Source organism: Nannospalax galili, unplaced genomic scaffold, assembly GCF_000622305.1.
Source record: "Nannospalax galili isolate Female #2095 unplaced genomic scaffold, S.galili_v1.0 scaffold380, whole genome shotgun sequence".
Classification (NCBI taxonomy): domain Eukaryota; kingdom Metazoa; phylum Chordata; class Mammalia; order Rodentia; family Spalacidae; genus Nannospalax; species Nannospalax galili.
This window is the reverse complement of record NW_008348568.1, coordinates 1,567,852-1,577,354: the sequence shown is the minus strand read 5'-3', so window position 1 is coordinate 1,577,354 and position 9,503 is coordinate 1,567,852. Positions and strand designations below refer to the sequence as shown.

At 45.1% G+C, this 9,503-nt stretch overlaps 1 long non-coding RNA gene across 1 annotated transcript; it reads left to right on the top strand.

Annotated features, from left to right (window-relative positions):
* The first annotated feature begins 4,889 nt into the window (after window positions 1-4,889).
* On the top strand, window positions 4,890-6,909 carry LOC115072409. Its single transcript, XR_003851464.1, has 3 exons — window positions 4,890-5,009; window positions 5,409-5,646; window positions 6,829-6,909. It is a non-coding gene; the product is annotated as an uncharacterized LOC115072409 (long non-coding RNA).
* Window positions 6,910-9,503: the final 2,594 nt, after the last annotated feature.

The window sequence follows — 9,503 nt, the reverse complement described above, 5'->3', positions numbered from 1 at the left end:
TTCTGTATAAAGTAGATATTATTGTCCCATATTCACTAAACAAACAGATGAGGGCCAGCAAGATTATATGAATCACCTAATAGTTTGGATGGAAAAAAATTTGCATTTTTGCCCAATAGTTATAGTCCTTCATCATGGGGCAACAGCAGCTCTGGTTCTGCCACTGACTTGTGCCACCCTATGCACAGGTCACCCCACCCCTCTCCGCTGCTTTTGTGATATCACCTGGAGGATGAGAAGATAAAGCCTGAACAAAGCCCTGCTCAGATCCACCTAGACAGAACCACAGCTAGAGTTTTAGCACCCTGTGGTATCCACCAGCTGGGAAGTAAACCAATGGCTCTGGCAGGCAAATCACAGCCCAGCCCTCAGCAGCTGTCCTCATTTGCACGAGGACCAGGAGAGGTTCCTGATGCCTCTCCTCTCCCACCTCTGGTAGAGTCTCAGGTACAGCCACCAACAGGCTCAACCATCTTGTATGTATACATCTGTTCCTCACCACATGACGTGGAGTCTGTCTCTCCTTTTGAATCTTATAATTTACTTCGGCCATATAGCTGGCAGACGTGAATTCTGGAACTTCTGAACGAGTTCTAAGAGTTTGGGAAGCTTTCTCTTCCTGTCTTAGAATTCAGCTGTCAGACTGAGAAAAACCTTGGACTACACGACAAAGACAGGAGAGCGTCTGGGGAAGCAGAGCCTGAGGATTAGCATCCGTCCTGGGTATTCCAACCCCAGGCAGCCTTCAGCTGAGGGCAGCTAACCGACTAATCATAGCTACATCACATACAGCAGAAAACAGTTAGGACCGTTAAGCTGCTACAACTGATTTACTACTACTATTTTTCTACTACTATTTTAAGCTACTACAATTGTTTTAAGCTGCTACACTTTAGAGTCATTTGTTATACAGTAATTGAAAAAACTTCACTTCTGCCACCTTATCTTTTCTCACCTCAGAAGATTTCTCCATCACTAACTGGTGTCAATGTCCAACGGACTATGGCATTTGAGCATGCTCACACCTTCATGATAATAGGTGACTTCTGGCCTAAAGCAAAGGGCAATAATGCAATTTCATTCATTCAGCCTGTGCACCTTTCTGTGCCAGGAATATACTGCAGCCCAGGGATCCTGTGGTTTAAAAGGCTCCGTTGAGGGGCTGACATGGCTCAACAGTTAAGAGCACTGGCTGCTCTTGCAGAGGATCAGGATTCAGTTCCCAGCACCCACATGGCAGCTCCCAACCATCCCTAACTCCAGTTTCAGAGGAATCTTATGCTCTCTTCTGGCCTCCATGGGCATTGCATGTACAGGTGCACTTACATATGTACAGGCAATACACATAAAATAAAAATGAATTGATTTTTTTTTTTTAAGACAGTTGAGGCCAGGTGTGGTGGCACACGCCTTTAGTCCCAGCACTTGGGAGGAAGAGGCAGGCAGATCTCTGTGAGTTCAAGGCCAGTCTGGTCTACATAGTGAGTTCCAGGACAGCTGGGGCTACAGGGAGACCCTGCCTCAAAAAGACAAAAAAATAAATAAATAAAATTAAATTAAAAAGACAATTGATACCTATAGGAAGCCATGTTTGGGGAAGAGCAAGGTGGGTCAAGTCCTAACACAGGGTGATGGGATCAACTCATGTGTTCACTCAATATCTCCTGACTACCTTCTCTGTGTCAGGGACTCTGCTAGTCATGAAGGAAGAAAACTAAAGATCCAAGCCCTCTTCCAGCTTTGTATTAAGGGTCTTCCATGCCAATCATGTCAGTGGTCCAAGCCAAGATTAAAAAGAATGCAAGGAAACCAAGCGCTGATGTCAAAGCAACAAGCTTTCTCTACCTTCCTTCTTTAGTTCTGTCTTTTCTTTCTTTATATGTATGTATACGTGTGTATTCACGTGTGAGCAAGTGCATGTGCGTGTGTATGTGTATGTGCAAGTCCACATGTATGCCTGAGTTGCCCAGAGAACAACCTTGGGTGTTATTCCTTAGGCACATCTACCTTTCTGTTTTATTACATTTTTAAAGTACATTTTATTTATTTATTATGTGTGTATAGATGTGACTGCACACGTGCCATGGCACAGGTATGGAGGTCAAAAGATGACTTGTGGGAATCAGTTCTCTCCTTCCACCACGTGGATTCCAAGGTCTGAACTCGGGTCTTCAGGCTTGGTGGCAGGTGCCTTTGCCTCTGCTCCTCTCCTTTTTCTCTCTCTCTCATTGACCTAGAGTTCACCAAGAATAGGTTGGCCAGTAAACCGTAGGGATCTGGTCTTTACCCCTACACCCCATTACACCCGGCTTTTTTAACATGGGATTCTGGAAACTGAACTCAGGGCCTCGTGTCTACAAGGTGAGCACTTTACTTTTCCATAAAGAATATTAATTTATTCTCTCACAATTCTCCTTAGCTCATCTCAAAGTTTGAAAGGAAAGTATTAGCAGGTTTGGTTTCTTCTGAACCCTCTCTGCTTGGCTTGCAAATGGCCACCTTTTCTGTGTCCCCACACAGGATTTTTCTGTGTTCACAAATCTCCAATGCCTGCAGAACAGCAAGTTTAATCCTCATTTTACAGATGAAGATTTTGAAACTAAGAAGACTCAGTCTTAGACTATCAGTTACCAGTTATGTGATCTTGGGCAAATTCCTTAGCACTTTTGTCTTTCATTTTTCTTATTTATAAGATTAGGTTGCCAATAATACCACATCATGATTATTTTTTTAAAGTTAAGTGGGTTGATATTTGTAAAGCACATAGAATAGTTTACAATATCTAGTTTAAAGTTATATAAGCTTTTGGGGCTTAGCGCCGACATAGCCATTAGAAACTCAGGCTCACAACCAGAAGGTTATATGAGCCTTTGTTGGGTGAAGTTTAGAAATAAAACAAAGTGAAATGACATGATGAGTTTAAGTTCACAGAGCCAGGGATGAAGTTGGACTGAGTCCTGACCCAGTGCTCTTTCCACACCCCTCCACTCTGCTTCTTAAGGAAATTTGTACTTCTGTTTTCAGTGACAGAACTAAATGGTCTGTGTGCCCCCTCCAGACACACTTTCCTTGGGGAGATCCTTGCCCAGCCTCTCATCAAAACACCCAACAAGAAAAGATTACTTGGCTCCCTCATATAATTACCCCATCAGCCCTACACCCAAAACCACTGAAACGATAACAAAAATAAAGAACTTTAAAGAAAAAAAAAGTGAGTGAAAAGTTATTTGTCTCTTTCATTACCCCTCAGGCTCTCCTTGGATCACAGGAAGGGTGGGGACTTCTGAAATGCCTGTGTCAGAAAGCATCTTCACCCGTCAGGTGTGTTAAGTAGGGCTTGAAAGGTTAAAAACCTTGTATGTTGCAGCCAGACACTGCCTGAGACATGGTGAGCTTTCACCTATAGTCTACATCCTATGATCTAACCATCTTAGCCTCCACCTCAGTGGTGTTCGTCTGGCAGCACTCAGTCGCTCCAAGAAAGATAGTGTCCAGGCTCTGCAGCTGTCATTGTCCTTCCGTTGGAGGAAAAAGCAAGGGTGATGGGAAGATCATAGTTCTCATTTGCAGCCTGGCTTTCATCCACATCCTGACAATGACACAACTCCCTCCTCCGACGAGCACTTTCCAATCTCCACTGAGATCTGTTGGATGAAGAGCCCAGTTTCCATCACAGCCAAGCACAGACAGCTGTGGGTGGGGGTGTGGATGCAGCTCTCGTCCACCCCAAGATCTGGGAAGACAGTGTTCATCTCACCAGCCAGAAGTGCAGCCAAGCATAACAGGGCTGCTGCTGAGGCCTTGAGGAACCAAGTGGGAAAGAGCCCAAGCCTGGCTATGAACGCCAAGGTCATCAGAGAAGCATGCTCATCTACCCCTGCTGATGGAATTGTCCCAAAGGGAAAGATTTAACTTGTTTTAGGAACTAGTCAGAGCCTGGATTGGGCACACTGCCAGTGTATTACGAGAACAATCTCTGGGAAATGGGGAATGGAGTTCTTGCCAAGCAGACTGGAGCTCTGGAGCCTGACATCCAGTGGCCCCTGATGCTCAGCCAGCCCCTCATTCCTTGGGACCTCCCTAATCCCTGCCAGCACCAGGCAAGCTCAGTGATGCTTCTTATTCACCCCATGTGCAAAGTCTCTATAATGCAGAAGCTTGGGGAAGAAGTGTGAGGAACAGCCTCTGCCCTCTAGGCCTTTGTCTGGAACCCTTAGATAATTACAATACAATATGACAGATGTCACAATGTATACAGGCTCCTTCCAGGAGCACAGAGGCAGGAGCAACTAGTCTAGTCTGAACAATCCCAGAAGGATTTAGAGGAGCCTGATCTTGAAGAGTGACCCTGTAGAGACAGCATTAGTGGGATGTTTCCTGGGTACTAGGCAGACTAAGACTGGCCAGAAACACAGAGTAGATGGGATTCTAGCTAGGCATCTTCCCACCCTTCCTACCCCTGCCAAAGGCCAGTCCAAAGCATCTCCCTACAGGAGTCATTTACTGGTTAATTCAGTATCCTCTCAACTCATGAACTTAGAGATCTTTCTCTTCATGAACCAACCAAGAAACATTTACAGAGACCCCAGGAGTCTCTTAGAGCCCCAACAGTACATGCCAGCTCAGATCCAAGAAGAGAACGAGGACCCTTATGCTCAAGCCACAATCACTCAACTCAAGAAAGAAAACTAAAGACAGACCAGCTAGGTTCCAAAACTAATGATCACATGTGAAACTCCCCAAAAGTTACAGAGAAAATTAAAAAAAAAAAAAATGAAGAGAACTCTTTCCCTCATAGAAGGTGCCAGGGACCAGTTCATGGACCTTTCCCATTGTAAACAGATGCTCCCACAGGGAAGCTGCCAGCCATGGGGAATGGAGGCTCCTGTTCTCCGTGACTTCTTCACAGGAACATCCATGATCCTAGAGTCCAGAGGGCTCAAATGAGCCTTTAGGAGCAGGAAAGTGGACCGCTCCACAGAACAGTCTCACCCTGCCAGTTAAGGAAGGTACTCCTGGATGAGCTAGGGAGGCACCTCTGGGGCTGAGGTTAGGAAGCTGCCACACACGACACTATCCCTCTAGAAGGCAGGAAAGAAGGAAGAGAGAGAAAGAAGGAGGGATAGAGGAAGGGAGATTGGGAGGGAGAAAAGAGGGAAGGAGACAGAAAGGGAGAAGGAGAGGGAGGGAGGAAAGAGGGTAGAAAGCTTCTTTTTCTTTGCAATGGTACAAAACCCCACGAAAGAGATTTTGTTGACCCTCCTTTACGAACTAGAAACTGAGGCTATGGGAACTGAAGGAAATCACAGAAGGTCAAAATCCTAGTAAACAGAGATTCGATCCAAACTTGGAGGACTCAGAAGCTTGCATTTTTGTTTTGTTTTGTTTTGTTTTGTTTTGTTTTCTAGACAGCCCGGATAAAAATAACTGTCCTCTATCAAGCATCTACCCATGCCAAGTCCTGGGAAGGAGCTTTACAAATACAGCATCCTGATGGTTCTACCCAGCAGCTACTTCAAGGACAGCGGGCCCTGCCCGGCTGCCTTTGATGCACAAGGAACCAGCCAGGACTACCACAGCAGCATCTGACAGCAGTGTCTAGAAGATGACAGGAGGGACACTTCTAGTTCTCACCGTGAGCAGCAGGTATTGGTGGTCACCCTGGTTGAAGCCCTCTTTCTGGCACTGAGACACACCCCTGAACTAATGAGGCAGAAGAGGCTTGACCTAAGTCCCCCTGCCTCCTGTTCTCTGCCAACAAGGGATCACAAACCATTCCTGGGCCTTGCAGAAGCTGATCACACAAATTAAGTATTAAATACAAACAAGAGTATTGATTCTAGTGAGTCAGCTTTTCTATGAGGCTAAAATTCTTCCTTCCCAAGCGCCATCACCTACCTGGAGAGCCCACCTGCCTCACTTCTGTGAGGTTAGAAATGTCATTTCTTTGGATGTCATAATACTTTAAAGAAGACTCTAGTGCCTTTTAGTAACTCCCATAGACAGAACTAAATGTTGGTACCACTATGGTATTATTTCCTTGGTTTATTTATTGTTTGTTTGTTTGTTTATTATTTATTTACCTTCCACCATTTTGGAATGGACAGTTCAGTAGTTTTTAACTGCACCCACTTTGTTGTGAAAGCATGGTTGCTGCTCATATCCAGAACTTTTTCCTCATTCCAAACTGAAACTCTAGCTCTAAACAACAGCTGTGGGACTGGAGAGATGACTGGGGGTTAAGAGCATTGGTTGCTCTTGCAGAGGACTGGAGTTTAGTTCCCAGCACCCACATGGTGGCTAACAATCATCCCTAACTCCAGTTCCAGGGGATCTGATGCCCTCTTCTGGCCTCCATGGGCACTGCATGCACATGGTGCACTTACATCCATGCAGGCAAAGCAATCATAAAGTTTTTTTTTAATTAATAAGTTGAAACAAAAAAAAAAACAGCTCCATATCCTCCTCCCCAGCCTGAGGCAACCAATGGTCTGCCTGTCTCTGTAAACTCCTATGGAGGAGTCAGATAGCATTAGTTCTTTCATACCTGGCTTATTTCACTTAGCTACAACATGGCTCATCCACGTTGTAGCTTGTGTCCAAATTTTCTCCCATTTAAAGGCTGAATGATATTTCATTATATAGACATACCAACTGTGGTAGTTTGAATGAGAATGTGCCCCCCTCCCCATGGGCTCCAAGTACTTGGACATTTTGTCCCCAGTTGGTGGAGCTGTTTGGGGAGGTTTTAGGAGGTGTGGCCTTGCTGGAGGAAAGCACATTACTGGGACAGACTTTGAGAGTTCTTAAGCCTTGCCAAATTTCCAGTTGCACTCTGCTTCCTGTACCTGGTTGAAGATGTGATTACTCGGATTTCTGCTCGAGCCACCTTTGCTCCATGCCTCTCCCACCGTTATGGACTCTTGCCCCTGGAACCATAAGTTCAAATAAACTTTTCCTTCTATAAGGTGCCTTGGTCATGATGCTTTATCACAGCAACAGGGAAGTGATTGATACACTGACTTTCATCTATCTATTCACCAATGAATGGTGCTAGGTTTAATTTTAAATGTCACCATAATCCAAAATCCTGAGAATTACCAGTCCAGTCTGTATACACGTTTAAAAGATGGTGTATTCACACCTCTCCTTACCCAGGTAATAGCCAGGCACCTCTCATCAGAGACAATCACCCCTCATCTTTATTTAAGCACAACCTGCCACAGGTACTTCTTGATGGACACTATGAGAAAGACTCAGTTCTGAAACACACAACCAACCATGGGATTCGAAGTATTCAGTGACCCCCCAGGGCAATGGGCTGGCCAGGAGCTCAGCAAGGTCAAGGGTCTTTCCCAGCATGGGGCTTGGTGGGCAGAAGGAGAGTGCTAGCATCTCCCCAAGGATGGATTGGGTCATCAGCATGGCCTTTCACACTACCAAATCATGGGGTTAGGCAAGGACTAGTGGTGTGAGGGGTCAAGCCACAGCAACCTCTCCTTCTGAAGTCACCCTGTGGGGGAAATGTCAAATATGCTCATGGTATGTCACCAGTCAGTCCCCACACATTGACTCTGCACCACCTCTGGATAGAGTTATATTCTTCTCTGTCCTATGGAAGAGTCACGAGAAGGCTGAGATGTGACTTCTGTCCTCATGCAGTGTAGACTCACAGGGACTCACCAAAACTTTCATGTCTGAGAGGAGCCCTGGGTGAGAACCTTAATTTCCTAGCCTTGTGTTTTCACAAGGAAGGAACTTATTAAGGGTAACAATTCCTGCTTCATTTTCCCACAAGGGATCCTCCTCATGGGAGGTAGAGCCACTTATTTACCTGATCAATGAGTTCAGAAGAAACTGACAAGCTCTTCTGCAGGCTCTCTTTAGGAATAGCCTTAGGCTATGTCTGTGGGATCAGGTCTATGAGGAAGAACTCTGGAGATTGCTAATGGTGCCATTGATGAGGTAGACAAGCTTGTTGAACTCTGGGGGAGCAGCATTATGAAGTCCACAGTATAACTACACACCTCTGCCACCTTCACCAACCAAACTCCAGAAAATTCTGCCTTTTAAAATCTTCACTGCTGGGCTGGAGAGATGGCTCAGTGGTTAAGAACACTGGTTGCTTTTGTAGAAGACCCAGGTTCGAATCCCAGCATCCACATGGCAGCTAAGAACTGTCCATAACTCCAGTTCCAGGAGATCCAACAGCCTCTTCTGACCTCCAAGGGCATTGCACGACACGGGTGCACTTACCTACATGTAGGCAATACACACATACATGTAAAATAAAAATAATAAATAAAATTTAAAATCTTCACTGCTGTTAGTCCTGAACTGAGGAGGAATGACTGTTATTTGGGGCCCTCAGAATAATCATTACTGACAAGTCCCAAATCTCAGTATCATAACTCAAGTTTTATTTTCCAACTCACAAAATCCAAGGATGGTGTTCCAGATGGAGAACTCTGTGATACAAGGATGAATCCTACTGGGTCTCTGACGTGTGGCTTCAAAGTCAGCCTGGAACCACCCAGCCCTGAAAGGGGGACTGCTTGAAAGCCCTACTGTAGAGTATTTTACAGAGTTCGAAGAGGCAGGCCCAGAAGTGTTACAGACTGAACACATTCACCCAAGTTCCCCCGGGAAAAGCTCATGATACTCCCTGGGTAAAAAGGAGGCTGAAAACTGTAGTTCATTCTTTTGCCACAAAGGCAAGAGGACCGGATATTGGTGAGGAATGTTCCACCAGCTCACACCATGGTCTGATCCCTTCATCATGGCATAAAGATTTGGAGATTCAAGAGTAGACCTAAGTTACCCAAGCACATAATCATTTATCAACAGAGCTGGGGATTAAATTGGGCCACATGTAAACTAAATAGAGGAGTAAGGAATGGAGAGGGTAGAGCCATAAAGGGCCTGGAACCCAGGTGAAGCATGCATGCTGCATCAAGGACAGTTGAGTTCTCTGTCCCCAGAACAGGACAAATAGGGACCAGCTGCTTGATGGAGATGTTAGGAATCAAATCTTCCATCACTCCCCTGGACAGCAACAGTTCCCACACGGTCACTCTCCAGGGCCCTTTCATAATTTTTCCCTTTGGACCTTGCCTTTTGAAAGATTGTGTGTAACAAACAAACTGTACTTATTGGGTAATACTAAATACATTTCCTCACTTTTTCATTGTGTGTGTGTGTGTGTGTGTGTGTGTGTGTGTGTGTGTGTCTCACAATGGGGGATGCACTCACTTTGGGCTCCATGACTACAATGCTTCTGCTAATCACTTCTAAGATGTCATCTACAGCCAATCAAAGATTCTGACCAGCACTGGACACCTTACTTCCATGATTTAACTCCAATCAAAGCAAAGGAACTAAGAGTTTAACTAAATTGTCCCAGGACCAGGTGAAATAACAGTTTTAAAGAGATTATTGAAAAGCACTTTCTCGGCTCATAGCATAATTTGGGACTCTAGATAACTCAAAAGTCCTGGTTCTAG